Raw genomic sequence first — 24,674 nt, 5'->3', positions numbered from 1 at the left:
TGGGTCTGCAACACCACGTGGTCCATGGTCCTCAGGTGGGCGAGACCTGCAGGATGCTCACAGCCGGCATTGTTCGCGCAGTCCCCCACAACTCTTACAAGCTGGGAGGTGAGGGGCTCGGGCCGGTCCTCTCCCCCGGGGCTCCTGCGGACACCTCCGTGGCAGGCAGGGAGGCCGGGGCAGGGAGGGCCGAGCAGCTCTGCACTGCAGCCACCTGCGCCACGGCCGGGGCCGAGGATGCGCTCCCAGGCGCCCTGGTGCGGCCGACTCCCGGAGGCGGAAGGCGGCGGGGTCGGCGGGGCAGCGGACGAAGCGGGCGAGCGGGAGAGCAAGGAGTTAAGCGGGGCCGGAGGCAGCGCGCCTGTCAGACGCGAGCATGTGCAGTTTGCACAGCATCCGTACTATGGGTGAGTGCCGCCGCCGCCGCCGCCGCCGCCGGGGGCTCGGCTCGGCCCGGGCAGCGGCGGCTGCAGCCCCCCGGACCCCGCGCCGCCGCGGCGGGCACCGACACACAATGCGGGACTAGGCGCGGCGCGGAAGGGCCGGCGGCGTGGGGGAGAGGCACCGCAGGCAACTCGACGCGGGGGGAGCCGGAGCTCCGGGCGTGGGGGCGGGGAGCAGGCGGCGCAGGAGAGCGCCCCGAGTCCCGGCGCGGGAGGAGGAGCGGGAGCCTCCCGGGGAGACGGCGCTCCTGGCCGCACCTGCACCCGGCGGGCGGCCGGCGCGGCCCTGCCCTTGCCCGCTGCCTCGGCTCCGCACCGGTAGGTGCCCCTGATGCCGGCGGAGAGGCCTTTTCGCCGCTCGTGGAGGTGGCCGCGCGGGGCGGGCAGCGCCGAGTGCGGGGGGCCCGGGAATGGTGCGGTGATGGGGAAGACGGGGCGGCCGGGCTGGGGGCGCTGCCCGATCCCTCTTCCTCTTTGCTTTCGGTTTCGAAGCGGCTGCCCGGGCTGGAGCCCGAGCCGCAGATTAGAAGGTGCGCCCGGGCTTGGCTTCCCTGCGGGGGATGGGCGCACAAGGGGGCGTGTTGGGGAAGGGGTGCACGTTGGCAACTTTCCCCGCTTGAGACAAAGGGGTATCGGGGAGGTGCGGCGGGGTGGGAAGGGGCTAGCGGGGATCTCCGGCCCGGAAGGTTGACATCCCCCCTTTCGTCCGGGGGGAGAGCACCTCTGAGGCCGCCTTGGGAGCGCCGAGGGGGGCGCCAGTTTCAGTGGGAGCTAGGGAGCCAGGGCATGGGAGTGAGGAACACCGACCCTTCTGAGTTTGAGGCTGAGGACTTTCCTGTAGGGGATGGAACCGTGCCAAGATGACCCTGCTGCCTTCTCCCCAGGTGCATGGGAAAACTGGGTGATGGTGGACTGAACACCTGGGTGTCCTCCCTTCTCTGAGTCAGTGCCTTGGGGACCCGGCGCAGCCGCCTCGTCGTCAGCTCTCCATTTGTCCTCTCTGTTTCGAGGTTCTCGGTGGGAGAGGCAGGTTTGAGACGGGGACCGTTCGAGCCCTGTTCATGGCAAGGACAGGGAGACATTGGCCTCTTTCCCAGGTATCTTCTTTTCCCTCTTTCAGCGCCAGTCAGAAGCTGACCCCCTTTTCTTCCTTCCTGGGACTTTCTCCAGGGTTTTCTCGGGGGTATGTTTGGTTGCCTCAGGTACTGAGCTTAGGGTGCTGGGTTGTTCTGATGCCACTTCGAAACCTCCCTGGAGAAAGGGATCACAACCCCAGGGAGCTGTGCCAGTGTAACCTTGGGGGCTCTGCTCACCAATTCTGTGCTCTCAGCACGGAATAACAAAGGAGCTGTGACTCTGGCCTTTACACTTCGGACCACCTGGTTGTCTCTCTTGGCTCTAACCAGGAAGAAGAGGAAAGATGAGGGATGAATGGCTTGCCTAATGGGGATGGGGTCCAGGTGGCTGGTGTCTCCCTCCCTAAGCCCACTCGCATGTGATCACTGGCTTCCATTCTGTGGTGGGACTGCCCACTGCATTTCTTCCTCTTAGAAAGGACAGCCTCTTGAGAGTTGGGTTTTCCCCTGGTTGCAAGCAGGACTACATCTGCAGGACAGAAGCCACTGAGGATGGTGGGGAGCCGGACTGCTGGGTGCCTCTCTTGCCTGGTGCTGTGAATGGGCTAATGATACGAGTGGTTGGGCCAGGGGTAGGCCATGTTGCTCTGGAGACATGGTGGGGGTGGGCTGGGATGAGGTTTGGCCTTCCACTCCAAGGCTTTGTATTTGGGGACAGAGAGGGGTAGCTGGGAGACAACAGGTCCTTGGAGGCCGGATGACAAGCTGATGTAAGGTCGACTTTGGCCACTCAAAGGCACTGGATTAAGGGAGGTTCCAGGACCAGTAAGGGGTGGCAGAAGAAAATGGAGTCCCCTGAATCCTACATGTGCGGCTCTGGAACTTGTGGCTGAAGTCCGGGGCAGGTGCTGGGCTGGAGATCACCCCTACCCGCCTTGTAGGGATCTTTCCTTTCTAAATGGGTGGGGTTGATTTTCTGCTTAGCCCCCCACTGGGTTAATCACAAGCTGTTTACTCAGAACTGAGAGTAAGGATATGGAGGCCTGACCTTCCCTCCCCTGGTGGTGAGAGCTGTTCCGGACAGTTCCTCAGATGTAGGGACAGTAAGATGGGAAAACCATACTCCCCTGACTCCCTCTCTTAAAGCGACAAGGCATAAAGTTTTACCTTTGTAAAGTGATTTAAGAGGGTTGGGTCCTTGAAAAGTGTTAAAGGAGTTAGAGAAACTTACACTGTGTTTATTTCACTTGTATCAGATTTATATATTGTTTCTAAAGGGAAAGGTGTCATTTTGCAAGAAAGGGCTGAATTACAGCTTTTGTGAGAGGGAAGGCTCAGCACTAGTTTTCAGAGTGTGGTTTTTAATTGGAAGACACTTGCTGCGGCGCACAGGCTGCAAGCGTTTTTCTGTCTGCCTCCGTACTCCCAACATCCTAGGGCTCCTTCCGAGGAAGATTTTCCCCCATAGACAGGGTCCAGCCTGGACACCAGCAACAGTCACCTTCCAAGCTCTGAGAAGGGTCTCTGTTGATGTCGGGGACTCTGATGTTACAAGTTGAGACCTGGGCGGTAAAGCGAAGCCGTTTGGTCTTATCAGAGGCCATATCAGATCTGGCTGTCCTTGAGGGAAAGGAAACCTAACTCCCCTTCCCCTGGCATAGCCTTGCCATTTTCAACTTTTTATCTCTTTACTCTCCCTTTTACCTCCTCCCCTCACCCTTAATTTATAGACAAGGTGGTTTGGGTTTTTTTTTTTTTTTTTTTTCTCTTCTTCTTTTATTGCAAGAACATTCCTCTTAAGTTGTGGATAATTTCTGACTTGGCGAACTCTCAGCTTCCTTTGTGGCAACACCCTGGCTAAGGAGGGAATGTCAGAAGGGATGTCGGGAAGAAATACGGCCCTTCTGGCCAGGTCTTCTGTTTGATCTACCAATCCACCTCAGAAGTCAGGGGCTTTGAATTTGAAAAGTGAGGTGTAAACGGATTTCTGGTGAAGGGCTAGGAGGCAGCGCTTTGGCTGTGGGTTCCTTGCAGGGAAACTGAGCCACACTGAGAGTGAGGCCAGTGGCAGTGGCATGCGTGAATGTCTGTGGGAGGCAAGTATTCCTTTCCTGTGACTTCACCGTGTTTGAGACAAGTACTAGAGAAGTCCCTAATAAGGCGAGGATGCACCAAGGGAGTTTAGGAACCCATGTGCTTGGTGTCCGTTGTCCCTGTGTCTCAGACTCTGCACTGTGCGATAGTTCACGCTGCTGTGATTTTAGGAAAAGGAAGTGGTTTGCACACCTGCAACTCACATCCCTAGACAGAGCTGCAGCTGAATCAGTCAGGTCTCGTGCCCAGATAAAAAGGAGGGCCTGCTCCCTCGCCTGGGCTCACACCCATCTGGAAGGTGTGGGCCCCCACTCTCCTCCATCCAAGGCTGTCCTCAGTGTTCATTTTAACATCAATCCCCCTATATATAAATTTAGTGGGGTGGAGGTCACAGAGTGGTATTGGTCCCCTGCTCCTTCAAAGGAAGGTTCTGAAAGATAACTTTCTACCCTCCTCTGATGTTGGTGTTTCTATCTTTGGGGTTGGTCACAGTCCTGTTGGCAATGTGAAGAGTAACCAAAGTCATTGTCAATTTCTGTTTCTGAACGTCCAGCTGCCCATTATCTTCTACTGTGCTGGCTCCCCAACAGAGAGCTTGATATCCCTTCAGGACGCTTGGCCCCAGTGTGACTGGTACTGTAGAAGTTTGGGCCAACAGTCTACACGGATAAGACTTGGGTCTCAGGTTGCTCCTTCCTGCTGCTCCATCCTTTAGAAGCATAACAGTTAAAAAAGAAAAACTTGCATTGTCAAATCCTAACCTCATGTAGGGAGATCTAATAGATGTGAGGGGGGAGTGCATAATCTAAGAGCATTTTTCGGCCATTCCTTTCTGCTTCGGAAGCCCCGCCTTCAGAACACACTGGATTCGCCATTTCTGATTGCTTCCACGGTTGAGCTTGAGTGGTGAATACTTTCTAGCCGGTTCATTCATTCACTGTTTCCTTTCAGTTCTTAAGACGCACCCCATCACATGAGTTTCTGGAATGGTCCGTTTCCGTCAGAAGTGTCACTCACCCGGAGTTTTCATGAAGGCCTTGATACCAGCCCTGAGGATGTAGGGATGCCAGCCAAGAAGGAGACTGAAGAGCCACAAAGAGAGGATTCTTTTCTGGACTTGTGAAGGGTGATTCATGCTTCGAGATAAAATGTGCTTCCTGGGCTCCATGGCTTCAGTGCCTGCACGGGCGGTGGAGGGCCAGGCCCCGGGGGGGCAGCGAGAAGCCCACCTTAGAGACAATAATCGATGTGCTTTGGAGCGGTGGTGGGGACCTATTTTTAGCCTACTGCCAAACCCTACCTTCTTTTTTATAGCGGTCCTTGGCCACCCCCCATTCCAATTTCTAGGTTCCCCCTCCCTCTCATTCCCAATCCCAAAAGCCTTTTGAAAACCGGGAGCAAGGCAGCCAGGGTACTGGTCTTACTTTCAGCTCCTTCTAAAACAAATATGGACGAGAAGTATGGTCAGCACTGGGTAACAGAAGGAGACGCTCCAGATTTTTTTTTTTTTTTTTTAAGATTTTAAAAGCTCCAGGTTTTTGTTTTGTAACTGTGTTTTTTGCCTTCTATAAACAAGGGGATGACTTTCTTACATGGGCCTTAGGAGACTTAAAGCTTCCATAGAACCTGCAGTTTCTAGCATGGGGTGAGTGCTGGTTAAATCGTCAGGTGTGGTACCTGGATGTGACCAGATATTCAGATTTTTAGGTCATTGGGCAATGACGCCATTTGTGCAGGAGCCGACAGCTGGCAAAGACTTCCAGAATCAGGAAATCTTGGATTTCCTCCCTTACTGACCTGTGTGAACTTGGACAACCGATTTCAGCCCTCGGAGCCTTAATTTCACAAATGGAGCTTTGGCTGGTTTCAATGATCACAACAATGATAGTAGTGACAGCCACCATTTATTAAAGACTTACTGTATGCTGGGCATTGGACTAATCACTTGACATACGTTCTCTTTCTCTCACAGCAATGTTGAGTTAGCTACCATTAATTATCCCCATCTTATAGCTGGAAAAACCGAGGCCCTGAAAGATAAAATGATGGCACATGGCACATGACTAGCAAGTGTCCAAACTGGGATTTGAACTGGGATCTGTCTGATTCTTTTATGTTCTATAACCTTGGATCAGGGGATGAAACAAGTGTTGAGGAGAAGTTAAACATGGTGATAGTGTCAGTAAGATAGAAGGAGAGCTGATGTGGACTGTTAAAAGGTGTGGAGCTAGTTAAAAGGAGATGGAAGTACAGATCCTTATTTGAAAAACAACATCCCAGTGAATGTTCGGGAAGGAGAGAGAGGTTGGTACCCTGCACTGAGGAAGGAGACCAGATGGCCTGGGAGTTACTATAAGGGGAACCAGACTCTCTGCTTGGCATAGGAATGTGTCTCATAAACCCCATTTCATTTTGATGCCAAAATTTGTCTCTCGCTGAACAGACTCTGGGCAGCATTTTTCTTTCTGTCACCCTACTGCCACGAGTCATAATGGCTTATCTTTGCCGATCTTAATGCCAGACCTCATCCTCTAACCCAGTTTCGGGGCCTTCCCCTGCTCACTGTTAAGAGTCCAGCTGTGGAGACCTGATTCTGACTCTGGGGTCCCAGGTACACTCTGGAAAGGGTAGAAAGCATCGGACTGTCCTGTTCTTCTGAGAAAGTCTTTGTGGCCACCGAGTACTCCCTTCAAAGTGACCGGCTGGTTCACTAAGTTGATTCTTATCATTTTCGTCCTTATTTGTTCCAGGCAAGTTAATGCTAAGGCTCTTCTACCATTTTGAGGTGTTTGTGGAAGAGGAATGGAGGTGAAGGTGGTGGCCTGGGGAGGTAAGCGCACCCCACTCTGAGAGTTAGTGTGATGGTGTGTAATGGAGCCTCATTCTGGAGGGCAGGGGGATTTGGGTTCTCTTGGCTCAGGGACTCTGGTCACATGACATGGGTGCTTTGGCCTTTCATTTCCTTATACATAAAATGAGAATGCTGCAAAAGAGATTCTGGAATATTCTGGAATATTCTCCAGCAATAGTGCTGGCTGATCCAACAGAGTTGGATCAGTTTGGTCCTTTCTCAGGGAGTAATTCAGCTGAGGTCTAGAATTGGAGGAAGTTAGATCTGGGAGAACAGAGGTGGAGTTGAAGGAGAAAGATGCCAAATTAAGGGACAAAATCAGAGGAGGAACAAGTCCCTTCTTCTGAAGGGGACCTGGATTAGGTCATTCCTCCTTCGATTGCTGAAGTGGGGCAGCTAGGAGGCCGCATGTTTACCCTGCATTCACCAGCTCATAAATGGTGAGGAGCATGCCTGTCTCTTGTCTTGAAACCTCAACTTCACACCCCCCCATCTCAGACTGTCCCCAACTGAAGGCAGCAGGGGAGTTGTGTATTGGTGTATGTTTCACATTCTGCACTTGGATTCGGCAGACTCTATGGCATGATTCAACCCAGGATACCCTCCCCCCTGCCCCACCACGAGGCTCCGGGACCTGGGTGCTTTGACTGATGCTTTCTGGGTGACTCGGTGTTAGTAAGAACATGTCTCTCTGGCTTCCCTCACTTCCCCTGGAAGCTCAGCCTAGGAACTCAGGGAGTCACAGCTCTTCCGTTCCTGGATTTGGGTCTTCTCAATTTCCCTTTGAACAAAGCCATTTGTCCAAGGACCCTTGGATTCTGCTGTCCATTGGTACATGGTCAATTTTCATTTCATCATATTCAAGGTTGAGGAGCAAGTGAATTCCCAGTGAACCCACCAAACCAATCTCTTCTTTCCACACCTGCCTTCCTTTTTCTCTTAGTTCCTTATTGCCCTTAATCCCATTATTTGCAGGGGTGGTTACGGTACCACTGCGAATGTGAGAGATGATCTTTGCTGGTACAGGGACAAAACGTTTCATTTAAATAGCTAGGTTTCACGAGTTAATGAGTATAAAGAAACAAGATTCATTGGGTTGTACTCAGAAAGTGACTTAGTTTTGTCTTCCACTGTTCCTTTGTGCTTATTCAGTGGGATTTGCTCTTTCCCTGCCCTGGGATGAAAACTCAGGCCCTATAACGGTTTGGGTCATTCTTAGGCAGTAGACGGTCCTATAGTCACTTTGAGTCACAAAACATAGCCGGAATTCAATACTTAATCTGTCTAGTCCTTTGTGACTGGGCTGGGAGGGATGAGAAATGGCTCACTTGGTCAGCACCAGCGTCTGGTGGCTCCCGGCTTCCAGCTTCCTGGGCCTAGCAGGTATTTTGATGCTGAATCTCTCTTGTGGCCTTGTTCATGGCTTCCTCAGAGACAGCTCCCCACCAGCTGCTGGGATATTCACTTCCAGTTGTCTTGAAGAGAGCAAATTATCCTCTATTCTAGATCATTGTTCTTTCATCAGCCCCTAAAACCCAGTGATTTACCTCCAGTCTCTTCCAGCTAAGGTCCTGCAGTCTGTCTGGGTGGCCATCTTGGACGAGACCTGCTTGGGTCTCAACCCAGCCTTCTGTTGCACATTGCCCCATTAGCCAGAGGACATGGTCATGCATCCTTTGGTGCAGTGAACCTGGGAATACAGGAGGACCCCCCCCCCCCCACACACACACACTCCCTGCCAGCTCAGCCGTCTACCTTAGCTCCTCTGACAGCCAATGGCCAGCCTGTGTCTCTCACCTGGAGACCTAGGGTGCCTCGGGTGGTGGTCAGACGCCAGTCCATTGTCCTCCAGTTGCAGGGTCAGACATCCAGTTTCCCGAGCTGTCCTGTTGAAGCCCCTCTCGTGGGCCTGGGAGTGTCAGACCTGTTATCCTCAGTGCCCTAGTTAGGACTTTTGATTTAACCTCTAGCTATCTGTGTATCAAAACAATAACTCTTACAAGAAGTTCATGACGTCACAGATACGATCAGGATAAGGCTGCAGTACCTATTTAAAAATTTAACTTAAATAAAAAGGTTAACAACGGCTAACACTTAATTGAATGCTCACGATGCCAGGCACTGTCTGCAGTCCTAGAAACATGCTCTTCCACTTAACCCCCATGGGGGAGATGCTTTTGTTTTTTTCCATTCTACAAAGAGAGCAAAGAGAGGTCAAGCGGCTTGTCCAAGGTCACGTCATTGGCATCAGAGCCGGGATTCAGATGGGAAGGATCTGAGCCCTGAGTGTGCTCCTTTAGCCCACTGCACGCTGTCTCTGCCTACAAGGGCAGTGGGCAGCCGTAAGTCATGAGGTAGAAAGCAAATGGTTGGCAAATGCTACCTCTGGGACCTAAGTGTAGGTTCTTTACTCTGGTTTTCAAGCTCTCCACGCATGGCCTTTCTGGCAGCTCCTTCGGTGCCCTTTGCAGGAACCTCAGCCCCTTGCCTGCCACCTCTGCCAGGCATGTGCCCTCCTCTGCCCAGAGAGCCCTCCTCTGCTTTTCTCCCTCCCCAAATCAAAGTCCTTTAAGTCAGACCCATCTTTGCTGCAAAGGTGTATGTAACCAAAAGCACTTCAGCTGGGATCTTTGACTTCTCCTGGAATTTCATTACTATATTGGCAATGATTATGGGCTTTTCTGCAAAGCGCTGTGAAGGGCGGTTAGCAAACCCAGATTCTGATCTCTCTGTGCAGTTAACTGCCTGTTGCTAACTCATGCAAGACCCGAGACCTCGCCGAACTTTGGTTTCAACATTTTTTTCCTCCAGATTTTTATTTAAATTCCAGTTAGTGAACGCAATGTATAATAGTTACAGGTATAGAATTTAATGATTCATCACTTACGTAGGACCCCAGTGCTCGTAGGAGTGCCCTCCTTAATCCCCATCACCCGTTTCCTCATCCCCCCATCCTCCCCTCCAGTAATGGTTTCAACATTTGTGAAGTGTGAGTGTGGATAAGCTGCCTTCAGCCTTCAGTATTTATGTTTAAAAAAATACTTAAATCAGTATTCCTGATTTATGTTTACCTTCTTGTCCCCTCAAACCTCTAAGCTCTTGAGAGGTTGAACTGTGTGTCTTGACTGTCTTCTACCTCCCATGACTCTGCACAAGGTTTTATGCACAAAATGGACTATTAGTCGGCTGACTGGTGGGAAATGCTGCTCTAGGTCTGCCCTGAGCTTGACCAACTTCTATAATTCACCTACTTCTGGGTGATTGCCAGCAAGGACTTGGCAGTTTTCTTTTCTGCATAAGGTTTGGGTCTAACCTGCTGCCTTTTCTCTTTGAGAGACCTAATGTAATGCCTTAAGGTCCACGTGCCTTGATGGGCAGCGTCAAAATCCAAAACATTCTAAAACCAAAAAACTTTCTTTAATTCACGCAGTGGCCATACCTGCTGTAGCCGTGTCTGGTGTGTGGGGTGTGACTATTCACAGGTCTGACTGCAGAAATGTTAGTGTGTTGAAGTGCTTGGCTTAGACCCTGCTGGGGGGATTACATAATCCATGGGATGGATGTATTCTACATCACTTCCTAAAAAAAAAAAGAAATCTAAAAAATTCTGAATTCCGAACTTGGGAAAGCGATGGGAGTTCTGGGAGGTGTTTGTCCACAGAGGTTCAGGACGTGTCTAACATCTCTAACAACGTGTCTCATATTGCCCTTGCCAGCTCAACCTCGACCTAATCCCGGCCCTGATTGCAACACAACAGCTCATGCCTTAGTTTACCAATTCGATTTTTTAAAAAAGATTTTATTTATTTATTTGTCAGAGAGAGAGAGAGCATGCACAAGCAGGCAGAATGGCAGGCAGAGGCAGAGAGATAAGCAGGCTCCCCACCGAGCAAGGAGCCCAATGCAGGACTCGATCCCAGGACCCTAGGATTGTGACCTGAGCCGAAGGCAGCAGCTTAACTGACTGAGCCACTCAGGTGTCCCACCAATTTGATTTTTTAAAAATATTGCATTACAAGATCATATGTCTTGATTTGTGAGTGTTTTGGGGGCCTTCTTAAAGTTTGTGCTCTCTTGCCTCACCCACTTAACCTAATCCTAGCCCTGCATGACTTCTGAACCTTAGTCTTTCCTCTTCCCACATCCCTATTTCTGGGATGAACTGGTGTGTCCTGAGAGTGGGAGCCGTGTGCTGGGTATTTGCAGATCAGTTGGTTCTGTGGGGTCCTGTTGGCTCCTTAGATGAATGAGGTCTGCAGAGACACTTGTAAATTGGTTCCTGGAGACACTTCCTACATCTGGATGTTTCCTTGGAGCACAAGTGAGCATGGTTCCTCTACTTCCTTCTAGGATATGATGTGACCTGATGTTTAAAGAAATAAATTAATTTAAAAAATATATATATATGCCCACAGATACTCCTGTGAAATAGAAAATTATACAATGTTGGAATCTAAAGTGTTCCGTTGTGTGTGTGTGTGTGTGTGTGTGTTTAAAGTAATCTCTGTACCTGATGTGGGGCTTAAACTCATGACCCTGAGAGCAGGGGTCATGTGCTCTACCAACGGAGCCAGCCAGGCACCCCTCTATTGTGTTTTACTTATCTTTTTGATGAGGAAACTGAGAGGTGATGATAGTGTTGCAAATGTCTGTAGAAGAGCCAGGCTCAGACATCTTGTTTCTGGAACTTCCATGGGCACTCCAAGCTGAAAGTCTGTTCCCTTCTTCTCTTTCCAGGCCCTGGTATCCTCAGATGGTGAGGAAGACTCATGAATCAGTTAGCTAGTCCCTCTTGATTGAAAGACACATTTTTTTTTTTCAGTCCTTAGTCCCTATTTGGCAGTGATGGGTGTACTTACGGGAATTCAGGCTGTCTTTCTCCCACCATTAAATAACCATTCCTCTCAGAATCTGAGCCCGAAGTATTTCTGGCTTGCCTTTTAACCTAGTGGAGGTCCTCTGAGATCACTTCTGTATCCCTATTCCTGTCTGTGCTTCCTCACAATATAGCATTTTCCATAAATATCCATAAGCACCCTCTTACATACTGTTTATTCATCGTCTCATCCATTAAGAAGACATTCCCCAGACCAAACCTGGCACCAGTTTCTTTGACTTCTTCTAAACACATCTTTGCCTCCAGACATTGAACCATGTGTCATTTCCCTGGCCCCTATGGATGCCTTGTGGTCTTTCACCTATTGTCCTCAGGCTAGAAGATGCTGAGATATAGTATAATTTAAATTAGTCATGGAGATGAAATTTTCCAAGATGCCCAGTTGAATAATCTTTTTAAGCCCCATAGGCTGACCACATCATCTGTACCCCCATCATTCAGAAGCCTCACGGCAATATCTGTTAACAGACCATTAAATTTCTTCCATTTTGAAGAAATGGAAGGAAGAATGGGTTCCTTTTGAAGCCTCCATAATTCTGTTCACCCCTTGATTCCTCTTGGCACTGCAGTTTCCCTTGATTCTAGGGACACATGATGTGGAATGGTGGCCCCTTTTTATCTAGCAGATGTTTGTAACAAATAAATTTCCTAAATGATAGGACTTACCTATATACATGTTTAAAAAAATCAATATAACACCCTAACTGTAACATCAAAGAGAAAAAAGGGAAAAAGTTAGTTGTAATACAATATCATGTATTCTAGTAGGTAATTGCTTGGGCACGACTACACGGAAAACAGAAGGAAGAAGTCAGATGCTTGAACCTGTACATAGATTCACTGCGAACATAACAGCCACAAATACCCACAGATACAGGTGTGTTGTGTGGGCGACTCGGATACCAGGAGAGGCGCCACTGAGGTTGACGTGATTTTCCCAGATGGTCAACCACTCTTGGTAAAGTTCCAACAAATAGGAGGTACAGTATTCCCTCAAAAGGCACTGTGATGACATTCCCAGGCAATTCAGTATCTGTTAAAACCATGCAAAAATCCTCTGTATTTATTTCAGAAAGGGAGCTTGGTTCTAGATGCAGATGATTATAAGCGGGCTTTTCACTTCTGTGAATATTCTAGTGGGATGTTCTCAAGTCCTATGGGAGAGTTTGGGAATTCCAGTCCTGTGGGAATTCCAGGTTCCCACTGCTAAGCACCTGTAAGCACCCCCATCCACCGTGGCCCTGACAGAGGCTCCCTCCAACCCCGGGGAAGCCCCGTGGAGAGCTACCAGTCTGGAAGTCTGGAAGAAGGACCAGGACCAGGAACTGGAGACCTGTGTTCCAGGTCCGGGCTCTAGCACCTCAGGACTTACATGACCTTAACTCCGGCTGCCTGGCTCTGTGAACGGGGTTATGATGACGCATGTGTCCTGCTGGTATTTTGGGATTGGGGCTCACGGTGCTCCCCTCCACGGCCAGAGCATCCCTGTGTACCCCACAATACATTTCCTGTCGACAAGCTTTCCCTTTCTGTGTTTTTTTTTCCTTAACATTTCAACCTCCTGAAGTCTCTGTGATCTAGGAAAGAACACCCCCCCCCCCCCCCGTCTCTGCTTCTCCAGCAGCTTTTCTGTCTCGGTCCCTTTACAAGCAAACTTCCCCAAAGCGTTATCCTCCAGAATCAGCGGTACTCACTGTCTCTGTCACCTGCTTGTGTGGGCGCCCTTCCTTACTGACTGGCCCCCAGGACCTCAGTGCGGCTAAATCTCTCCAGCCCCTGTCTGACATGCCTCTGCAGCTGACCATGGTCCCCGACAGTCCCCACCCCTGCCTCCCTCATGGGGTCCTTTCCTGGAAGTCGTCCTCCCTCGTTGGCCCTTGCTCAGGCCCCTTCACAGAGCCCCGTCCTTGGCCAGCCTGGATATCACTCCTCCCCAGCAGGCTCGCTCTGTGTAGCTTTAGAGACCAGACCCGCTGCAGCCAGAGTCCGTGGGCCGTTCAGACTGGAGCCTCTGAAAGGCAGTGCGTAGTGGGTTGTCTCTTCCCCTCTTCCTTCAGAGAATAACGCCGCTCTTGCCCAAGTCAAAAGTCTGAGTATCACCCTTGACCCCCGCCCCCTCCCCCCGCAGAAATCCCTGCCAAGTCCTGTCAGTCCTGGGTGCTTTATTTTATTTTTAAAGAGAGCCAGAGTGCGAGGTGGAGTGGAGGGGCAGAGGGGGAAGGAGAGAGAATCTTAAGCAGGCTTCGTGCTCAGCGAGGAGCCCGACAGGGGCTTGATCTCAGGACCCGGAGCTCAGGACCTGAGTTGAAATCTAGAGTTTCACTGACTGAGTCCCCCAGGTGCCTTCAGTTCTACTTTCTTAATAGAAGAGCTCTTCCATCTTCACTGATTTGAGTTGACTGCTTGACTCTTGTCAGCATTCAGGACTGCAGACTCTGCTTACTGTTCAGGCTAGATTAGGATCTTTCGAGGTGGTCAGCACGGATACACTTATGGTCCCATAAATAATTAAACATAAATTAATATAATTCTAAGTTATAAGATAGAGTCATGTTTCCAGAAATGGCAATATTTATTGGCACACTGAAGCCACAACAGCTTCTTTCTGATGCTCTCTCATTTTTTCTCCTTTTAAATAATTTTTGTTGGTGCCCCATTGTGGCTGGCACCATGAGCACATATGTCCAGGTCAGCTGGGCCATCCAGAGCCAGGTAAAACAGTGGCTTCCTGTGGCCCAAGTGGGGCCTTCACCTCTGTGGCCTTTGTGTGTCCCTGGTGGCACAACACAGGTCCTGAGTAATTGTTCATTGAATGTGTGAATGAATGCCTGAATCATGAGATGAACTTGAAAGGGCTCATTTATTTTTTATTTTTTTAAAGATTTTATTTATTTATTTGACAGAGAGAGATCACAAGTAGGCCAGGAGGCAGGCAGAGAGAGAGGGGGAAGCAGGCTCCCCGCTGAGCAGAGAGCCCGTCTCCGGCCTTGATCCCAGGAGCCTGAGATCATGACCTGAGCTGAAGGCAGAGGCTCAACCACTGTGCCATCCAGGCGCCCTAAAAGGGCTCATTTAAGTGAAGAGCACTGTGAGAGTCAAAGTTACCGTTACCATTTGTTTTCTGGCGTTTGATAGTGGAATTTCCAAGATTTTTTTTTTTTTAAAGATTTTATTTATTTTTTTTTTTATTTGACACACAGAAAGAGAGCACAAGTAGGCAGAGAGACAGCGAGAGAGAGGGAAGCAGGCTCCCCGCTGAGCAGAGAGCCCGATGCGGGACTCGATCCCAGGACCCTGAGATCATGACCCGAGCCGTAGGCAGAGGTTTAACCCACTGAGCCACCCAGGCGCCCTGGAATTTCCAAGATTTTATAATTGCAGTGTTTTGAAAACAATGAGCTGCACTCTTGTGCTTCGGTTTTCATATTCCAGCCTCCTTAGCCCTGAGTGGTCTGCACACGAAAGATGTGTATAAGGTCATCTGAATTAATAAGTGAATTTGTACAGTGTGATGGTTTGCTTGATTCCCCTTAGCCTGCAGGAAAGCTGCTTCTAGAGACTGCGGCACCTGTACGTTGTGACCACACCCAGCTGTGGCAGACAGGACACCTGCGTGTGTGTGTGTGTGTGGTGGTGCGGGAGGTTTACTGTAGAGTCAGGTGGTGGTGATGGCGGTGGGCTGTGGGAAATGGGGCATGCACCCTAGAAAAGTCTGTGTGAGATCTTCCAAGGGAGGAATAGGGCCTATAAAGGCCTAAATTCAAGCCATATGAATAGGACGAGCCACAGGATTTGAGGGGTGGGGGAGATGAAATGTCATATAATACCTAGAAGGCTGCGGCTTAACAAATATAACCAGACTCGTTATCGTGGGCTTGTGGATGAAAAAGATGCCAAAACATCTCCAGAAGATATTAGCTTCATGTGATAAGAATGGACCCAAAGGTTGAATCAGTCCTATCCTCTGGTATTAGTAGGGAGGCCTCCTGGAAGATGGGGGATCTTGGGGAGAGGAAGGAGTAAATGGATGGAGAAGTAAGACAAGGGGAGGTTGAAACTGTGAGAGGAAATATGTCCACGCGTGACATTTTGGCGGAGCTAGAGTTTTTGTGTCCTCCCTGGATTCCCCCTCTTTGTGTGCACCACCCATGCCCCACACCCTGTCTGGTGGAAGGGGCCCTTTTGTTGTGGTTTTTCTCCAAAATTTTTTATTTGGAAGTCATTTCTTTCTTTCTTTCTTTTCTTTTCTTTTTTTTTTTTTTTTAAGATTTTATTTATTTGACACACAGAGAGAGAAATCACAAGTAGGCGGAGAGGCAGGCAGAGAGAGAGCGGGAAGCAGGCTCCCTGCTGAGCAGAGAGCCCGATGTGGGACTCAATCCCAGGACCCGGAGATCATGACCCGAGCCGAAGGCAGCGGCTTAACCCACTGAGCCACCCAGATGCCCTGGGAATCACTTCAAACTTAGAGAAAAGCTGTCAGCATAGTACAAAACACCCATATACTCTAACCAGATTCAGTCTTTTTGACCTTTGACCTCCTTTGCTTTATCATTTATGTTCCTTTTCTCTCTCAAGTTTTTTCTGGACTGCTTAAGAGAAGGTTGCCTACATCATGGCCCTTTCTTTGTAAACCCTTCAGTGCGAACTTTCTAAGCATAAGAATGCCATTTTATATAACCTTCAGCAAACTGAAGGGTGGGATATGATATTTTATGCGATATTGATATGATACTTTCTGTGATCTGCTGGCAGTATTCCAGTTTTGTCAACTGACTCGATATCGTCCTTTATGGCACTTGTCCCTCTCCAGTACGAGGTCCAGTCTGTAGCCCCATTCTGCATTTAGTTGTCACGTCCCCTTGCCTCTAGAACCATTCCCAAGCCTGTCTTTGTCTTTCAGGACATTGACATTTTCGAAGAATATAGCCTTGTCCTCCCCCTTAAAAAAAAAAATAGAATGTTTTTCTCTTTGGATTTTTCTGGTGTTGCCTTATGTTCAGACTCTGGGCTATATACTCCCGAGGGGGTTATAATGAGTGACATTGCATCCTTTTCAGTGTTTCACGTCCGGGGCACTGGCTGGACATCTGCCCCTTATATGTGATGTTAAGTTTGATCTCTTGGCCAAGGTGTTGTCTAATTCCTTCACTGTGTGTTTACTAATTTTCCCTCGCTACTAACAAACAATCTGTGGGGAGACAACTGAAGACCATGTAAATATCCTGCTCATCAACATTTGCCCTTAGATTTACCAATCATACCCTCTGGGTTTACAGGTATTTCTGGATCCTAGGCCAGGGGTAGGAGTTCAAAGCTGTCTGGGACCAAACCAGGCGGGCCATTTCAGGAGCTTCACCCAGGTGCTGTGTGGGCCCAGCCCTGTTGAGTAATTTCCAGAATAATTTCCTCTTCTACTTCCACTAGGGAGAGCAGCTCATTTGTCATTTACTCAACTGACATGTAAGCATGTTCTTGCAAAATCTTCTCACCTTTACTCCGGCACAGCAGAGCATAAAAAGAAAGCTCGTGCCCTCTCATTGTCTTTAAGAAGCCTACGGTAGAGTAGGAAGACCAGACTTGGACTCACTGGAAGGTAAAGGGCAGATAACTTGTTCTCAGCACTATGACCCCAATGGGCAGCTCAACCAGACCTGTCCCATGTTCCTGGAGAATCAGGTGGCTTTAGGAGTTTGGGGAAGAGGGATGAGTGGTTTAGGGGGGATGCAGAGACCTTTCTTCAAAGAGGGTAATCTCTGAGTGGGCACTGAAGAACAGGCAAATACAGGTAAACAGAGAGGAAAGATAAGGGCACTCCAGGACGGGGGCTGTGTGCTCAGAGGCAGGGAGATGGGAGCGTGGATGGTGTGACTGGGGAGCAGTAAGTTATGGGCTGGCCTGGATAGGGCCAAATGTTGGCACAGCAGGCAAGATTGACTGTGCGACCGAATCTTACTGAGCACCTATCTTGTGCCAGACATTTAAAAAATAACTTTTCCAGTTCTCACAGTAATAGTCATTTGATAAAGGAAGTTCAGAAAAGCAGACCTATATAGGGTGCCTGGGTGGCTCAGTGGGTTAAAGCCTCTGCCTTCGGCTTGGGTCATGATCCCAGGGTCCTGGAATCGAGTCCCGCATTGGGCTCTCTGCTCAGCGGGGAGCCTGCTTCCCCCTCTCTCTCTGCCTGCCTCTCTGCCTACTTGTGATCTCTGTCAAATAAGTAAATAAAAAAAAATTAAAAAAAAAAAGAAAAGAAAAGCAGATCTATATAAAGAAAAAAATTTAATGAGATTGTTCTTTCATCCAGAGATAACTGGTCAACCATGGTGTATTTCCTTCACTTGTAAGGCCTTTAACATTCTTCTGGTATCAGACTTGTTTTGGTTCATGGATTCAGGAGCTCTTCTTATCCCTCAGGGAATACTAATTGTACCTTTAAAAATGTTTCCTTCTTTTGACTTTATTTTGTTTTCTACCTGTAACTTCTGTTCTCAAATTTGGTGCTTCTTTGGCAGTTTTGGTTTGGTCAAATGTTTAGTGAGTTATGGTTATGTGTTCCTCTCTTGGTATTGTGAGGTTTTTCAGTGCGAACCCCACTTCTGGGCCAGTCACTGGTTGTGGGCAGGAGGGTGGAATGTGCCTACTAGGGACTGGTGTCGAGGTGTTCCCTTTGCTTCCCTGCCCCCGTGTCCAGGACACAAGTCTGGTGGGAGGGTGGGAGGGGCCCACTTGCCCGGCTACTCCAGATCCAATCACCAGCTGCTCGGGGCTTCTGGTATTCCCCACCCCTGCTGGTGACCTGGCTCCAAACTTGAAGCCCTCACAGCCGTTCCCCTGACTGAGGCACAGAACCCTCAGCCCCAGCTGTTGGGGTTCAAATCCTAACCCAGCACTTATCAGTATCTGACTTTGGGAAAGCTAGGTCACTCTGGGTCTTATTTATAACGTGAGGATGATGATCTGTATATCAAAGGTTTTTGTGAGGGTTACATAAGATCATGCATGCAAAGTTCTTAGACTAGTGTCTGTCATAGATATGCCCTGGATGGGTGCCTGTTACTAGGATTATTATGTGATTACTTGTTTTCATTGTTTTATTTTGGGGGGTTGTGGTTTCTCCATCAGTTGAATTCCTTTTACCTTACCATCTTACCATCTTCAGGGAACCCATATCCATTCCTTCTTGTTTTCTGGTGCTGTAATGGATTTATTCTTCCTAGAGAAATGTCTCTTCAGTCATATTCTGGGGCCTTGGGGGAGGGAGGCATAGGCATTTCCTTCAAGGGCTTTTTCTCTGAGTATGTGCGAGTGTGTTATTGTTGTCTGTGATACACATCTGGGGACATCCGGGCCAGGGCAGGACTCACCACCAGGTCTGGGTTACCAGATGCTGACTCTGTCCTGAACAGGACTGGGAGGGATGGCTTCTCTTCTCAGCCTTCCTCAAGCTAGTTTGAGGCTGTCCTAATGAATGTAATGGGTCCTCTGTTTCTTTTGTCAAAAGGAATGTTAATTATTTTCAGCAGTCTAATTACGTGGCTAATGAGAGACTGACTGTGATAACATCCCTTTAATTACTCTTGCCTAAGTGCTGTTTGGAGCCCTATTTTGAACATGTTGCAAGCCTCGGTGCTTTTGCTGTAGATGGAGCTGTCCAGCGAGAGGCTGAGTCAGGGGTCCAGGCTGCTGGGCTTACGCTCATGGTGGAGGTGCGTGGCTGCTGCCATGGGTCCCCAGCCTGGTGTCTGGGGGCCTTTCCTCCGAGCCATCACTTAAATGAAAGGGATATTCGGACTGGATCACATATAGCGCAGACAGAGACCGTCACAGCTCCTTCAGAACAACTCGTTCCCATCTTTCTCCCCAGCCTCTCTGCCCTATAGGCTCCTCTTGGCCAGGCCTCCTCACTCATGGAGGACTTGTGCCTTGCCTTTTCCCCTATTCAGCACTTGGATATTGAGTACCTACTGTATGTTTTATCCAGGACATGGGGATGCAAAGATAAGAAGATCAGGGTTTGTGTAGCTTTCTATAACAATATTTTATCATGCTCCTTCCTTTGCCCAGGAGAAATGCCACATGTCTGGGTTCCTACCCCTACCCCCTTCTCAGATTTGTCCTCTGTAGTGTGGCCTTCCTGTGGCCTTCCTGGGCCTTCATGGGCAGACCCTTGGCAGCAGCTCTCCCAAGGCCCTGGGTGGACTTGAGCAGACTGGGAGGGACAGCTCACGTGAGACTGTCCACCATGAGGACCCACTGTGGGTGTCCCCACCCACATGAGGACAACTGTGGGTGGCCCGCTGCTATGGGTAGATAAATGAAGTCCCCTAATTTTTTTTTTTTTAAGATTTTATTTATTTATTTGACAGAGATCACAAGTAGGCAGAAAGGCAGGCAGAGAGAGAGGAGGAAGCAGGCTCCCCGCTGAGCTGAGAGCCCTATGCGGGGCTCAATCCCAGGACCCTGGGATCATGACCTGAGCCGAAGGCAGTGGCTTAACTCACTGAGCCACCCAGGTGCCCCAAGTCCCCTAATTCTTGTCTGCACATTCCCTTTTCTTGTGAGTGGTGTAAGAGAAAAAGTGCTAGTAAAAACCTTGGCCCTCCCATTTTCTAGCTGTTGTTTAACTTCTTTGAGTTTTCCTTGCCTCCTGAGTAAATCTGAGTTAATGTGTGCCTCACAGACTTGTGACGTGAATCGATGGGATGGTCTGTGTAGAAGCTGCCTGGCACACAGGAGGTGCCTGATAAATGGTCTGGACTTCTTTTAAAACTTCAAATAGCACCCCTAGACGGAGTTATAACCAGAGACACAGGGGCTGGCCTCATTCACCAAGAGCCCTCTCCTGGCTCTTGGATGTCAGTCATGTAAGTCGCTGTTCAGACAGCAAACAGAGACTTTCATGGAACAAGGGTTCACAGTCCCCCTGTCCCCTCCATCTCACAGTGTTAACTAAGCCTGAGCCTGAGAAAGAGAGGGAGCGCAGGGGTGTCCCTTCAGAAAAAACTCAAAATGTGGCTAGTGCAACCGAGGGACAGAATTTTTAATTTTATTCATTTTTCATAAATTAAAATTTATTAAAAAAAAATTTTTTAAGTGGGCTCCACATGCAGCATGGAGCCAGACGCGGGGCCTGAATACATAACCCTGAGATCAAGACCTGAGCTTAGACCAAGAGTCGGACACTTAACCAACGGAGCTACCAGGCGCCCCTAAAATTAAAATTTAAATAGCTACATGTAGCTAGTGTCTATCAAATTGGACAGTGCTGTTCTGGGGATTGTGGAAAAACAGTCTAGTTGTGTATTTCTTGTTCTTGGCTGAGGCCTCCCCTTCTGGCTTCTAGTTTTCTCAGTCCTCTTTCTAGAAGGTAGTGAGAATGTGCTAGGCGGCTGTCAAGGGTCATGTGAATCGAGGAGAAATAACAAAGTCTGGGCAGGACCCAGAAGGGAGATTTGGAGCCTCCAAAACTATAGACATCCTGCCGAGACGGACACACCTTGCTAGGCCTCTGACCTTTCCTCTGCTTCTCACTGTCTGCAAGGGCAGAGCTGCTGGTTTGCATGGTGGCAAAGGTGAGAAGGTGGTGTTCATTGATGTGATTCTCATGTCAAAGAGGTAAGGTCCAGATGCGGAGGGGCGGGGGGCGGAAATCACCTGAGTTAGTTAAGATTTTCTTCATTCCAAATGACAGGATACTTAAGCTAGCTGGAGTTAAAAAGGAACACTGACTTTCTTGTTAAAGTGAGACCGCCTAGAGAAGGCCTAGTGAAGTCACTTCAGTTCTTTTGATGAGCTATGGACAGAAATTCCAAGCCACAGGTCAAAAGATTTCACTTTGCCTTTCTTTGTTCATAAGTGCAGTGCCTAACAACTGACTGGACCTGCAGTTTCCAGCTCTGCCCACAGGGGGAGCCTCAAGTTGTCGTGGCATGTTTCCTTAGCAGCTAGGACTTTGCTCTGGCCCAGCTGGCACCTTAGGGACAACCAGATGACTTTTGCAATCAGGGGCAGGGAACGTTTGACCCCTTAATTACATTAACTTTAGCTGCTCTGGCCTTGCTATTTCTCAGACTTGTTTTTTTGTTTTTTTATAAAGTAGGCTCCGTACCCAACACGGAGCCCAGTGTGGGGCTTGAACTCACGAGCCTGAGTCAACGCCTGAGCTGAGATCAAGAGTCAGACACCTAACTGGCTGAGCCACCCAGGCAACCCCCAAACTTGTTTTTTGGGGTCTTTTAGGTACTGTTTCCTCTGCCTGGAATGCTTTTCCCAAAGCTCTTTGAAAGGCGTCTTTGCATCTTTCTGATCTATGCCGAAATGCTACCTCCTTAGAGAAGTGTAAGACTTGCTCTCTAGAGTTCAGTGTCTCTGTCCCCACCGGGCCTTTTCCCTTTTTTGTGGCCTGCTGTCAGACATTCCAGTATGCTTTATTGTCTGTCCACTCGAGGGTGGTGGGCTCCCGGGGGCAGGAAAGCTGTCTTGTTCACACTCAGGTCAGTGCCTGGCCTTCAGCAGGTGTTCCATCCACATTTGCTGACCACTGAAACACAACACCTTGAATAAACAAATTAGCCCTGGAAGAGGGCTCTGTTGTTTAGAAACCTCTGGGGTGGCTTGGCTGTAGAGAGTTGTGAAAAGCAGGGCACTGGGTGTCCTGCTGTTCAGGGAGCCCAGGTTTATCCTCCAAAAGAGCCGCTGGGGTTTTTTCTGCCCCCGCTGGTAAGGCAACAAAGGGGCAGTGTCTGCATTGCTCCAGAGGTCACCTGTGCAACACCCCAGAGGATGTGGGCGGTAAGAGGGAGAGCCTGGATAAATAAATTCCTGGTCACTGAGTCGGTGAGGCTGTGAGGCTGCTGTCTGTGCCTTCCCAGCTGCCGGGAGGAGCCTTCCTGGTCTCATGTGACCGGGATTTCAGGGCCCCTCAGCTGCTGCCTGATGGGATCTGCCGAGGGGGATTATTCAGGGGAGGGGGGCAGCTCTTTACTGTAACATGGGCCTTGCTCTGGGACGGCAGCCAGGCAGCTAATTAGAGAGCCCAGCAGCTGTCCAGCCTTCCAGGCAGCAAGCAGCAGCTACCCAGTGCTGGGGGGTAGGATAGGAGGGAAAGGAAGGGGCATGGGACCAGAGACCACCCTCCAAGGTGAAGGAGATGGATGGTCTGGGTTTGTTCAGAAGGGGACATTGAGGAAGGTGCATAAGATTGGAGGGGCTGGATGGGAGGAGAGGAGGCTACACAGGTGAGACAGAAGACAGAGGGGTGAATTGTCGGCTGGCAGAGAAGCCCAGATTTCAGGAAAACAGATAAATGAGGGAGCGTGGACGGACGGGGTCACATGGAGTGTGTGGGCTGTCTGTTCTCCTGTCTCCCCCCTGACCTTCCCTCCACCAATCAGGGCCAAGGGCCCGGGTGTCCTTGCTTCCCAAGGGGAGCTGAGCAGATGCGGCCTTTGCCCTGGGGGGATTTGGAATTCCCTTTGCATTCGTGCCTTAGCATGGTCTCTCAACTTGGGAAGTTGCCAAATCCAGTTGTGTTCAGGGCTGGTCTTACTATAGGACAAGTTAAGAGCAGTGCTTCGGGGTCTCCTGGAAAGAACCAGGGCACTTTGAATAATTAGAGAGCTCCCCAGTGGGTCCTGGGGGCATTTTCTCTTCATTTCCTGGGCACCTTGGGGAAGAGGGGAGAGAGAAGAGAGAAGGGATGGTGTTTGCGGGCCACTTCCTGGCCCCAGTCTTAGGTTCCAAGCCGTGGAGATTGCACGGAGATTGGGGGTAGGTTTGGTTTATGGGTTCTGGTCAGAGAAGTAGAGCTTCAATCCCGAAAGCCCAGCTTACCCTAAATAGTTATAGGGGAGGGGAGAGAAGATGCAGAGGGGAATTTCCTGCCAGCAGCTGCTGGTTAAACCTCTTTGGGAAATGAATGCTATGTGCATGAAAACTGAATGTGCCTTTTGAGAGTACCAGCATTTGTAGAAATAACAGAATAGGCATTGTTTTTCTCTGACCCGAGGCCGAGCCTGGCCGCTTGCCCACATAGGAGCCTGCACTTTCTCTGGGGACACCTGGGACGCTTCCTCGGGCGACGCGTCTTCTGTGGTGCGCAGACCCAAGGCACCCACTCATCTAGCTTCACCTTGCTGTCCAGGCGATGGCTCTTGAAGGTGGGAGAAAGAGAGCAAGTGCCCTCCTTTCTTCCCTCATTGGCAGAGATCCCCCTGTTCCTGTAAGCCAGCATTTATGGTCCTTTGTGGGAGACAGCCCTGTCATGACAGTTGCTAAAAATTAGGGAAGAATGTGAGATATCCTTGGTTAGTTAATTACACTGGATAATGCCATCACCCAGGAATTTAGCTGGGCCCTTCTCAAGCTGATTTGTCCATCCATCCAAAAGAAATTCCCTGGTCTTGAATTCACCGTGTGGAGGGGCAAACAGACAATAATAACTTTGAGATGGGACAGGATGTTGCAGGGCAAGGATGTTCAAAGTCCTGCGGGAACATCGGTGATGGACTAGTTAGGGGCTTAGGATGGCATCACAAAGGAATGAGGAGGGCGCAGGGTTTCAGAGGAGACCCCGGGAGCGTTGATGAAGCTGGATAGAGGGACTCGGGCAGTATGTTTACAAATAAGCAGCTTACAGAACGGACTAAGTAGATGCTGGGGAATGAAAGGTGTACACAGGCAGACACATGGGAAGCAGCTTGAAGACACACTGTGTGGGGAGAGGGGGGACTCTGGAGCCAGGGACAGCTTGTGCACTTCTCAACAGAGGTGGGACTCCTGTTAGACCATCGTCTCCTTGTCCAGGCCCCACCGACTCTCTGGCGGAAGAACCTGCAGACCAGGAAGCAGGAGGTGTCCAGGGCTAGGCCCGCCGAGGCAGGGAGCCTGTTCTGACCTCAGCGGCCTCACCAGCCAGCCATGGGTTTCCAGGGCTGACTGCTGCGACCAATAGGCTCTGCTGCCAGGATGTGGGCTTTGGTTTCTCTTTCTCTTTTGTCTTGTGCTTGCTGATGTGGCCCGCTTAGGGCCCTGGGGAAAGGGAAGTGCCGGTGGGTGGGATCGAACTCCCCAGGCACAGGTCCTGGTGGTGCTGGGGGTAGAGGGGGTGTCGGACATGCCCCATTAAAGCCCCTTCCTTGAGGTAATGGGTATGTGCCAGGCAGACTGGGAGAAGCTGGGAGGATGGACAGGTGGGGCAGGTCGAGGCTCCTGTTTGGGGAGGAGCCAGGGAGGACCTGGGGAGGACTGAGCTCCGCTGCCCCGCTGCACTTCGCTCTCATCCTTCTCTGGTCTCAGTGCGGGGGGGCAGG

The 24,674-nt window shown here is 49.9% G+C and overlaps 1 protein-coding gene across 15 annotated transcripts in view; it reads left to right on the top strand.

Annotated features, from left to right (window-relative positions):
- The first annotated feature begins 260 nt into the window (after positions 1-260).
- The window catches only part of TMEM229B (transmembrane protein 229B), a 36,432-nt gene continuing 12,018 nt past the window's right edge, over positions 261-24,674 (top strand). For 3 of the 15 annotated variants that reach the window (XM_059182396.1, XM_059182397.1, XM_059182393.1), the window contains exon 1: positions 428-761. The gene's annotated coding sequence lies outside the window, so the exon portion shown is untranslated. The other 12 variants (XM_059182386.1, XM_059182385.1, XM_059182394.1 and 9 more) reach the window with 11 other exon arrangements.

Source organism: Mustela lutreola, chromosome 7, assembly GCF_030435805.1.
Source record: "Mustela lutreola isolate mMusLut2 chromosome 7, mMusLut2.pri, whole genome shotgun sequence".
NCBI lineage: Eukaryota > Metazoa > Chordata > Mammalia > Carnivora > Mustelidae > Mustela > Mustela lutreola.
This window is presented reverse-complemented; position numbering and strand designations above follow the sequence as displayed.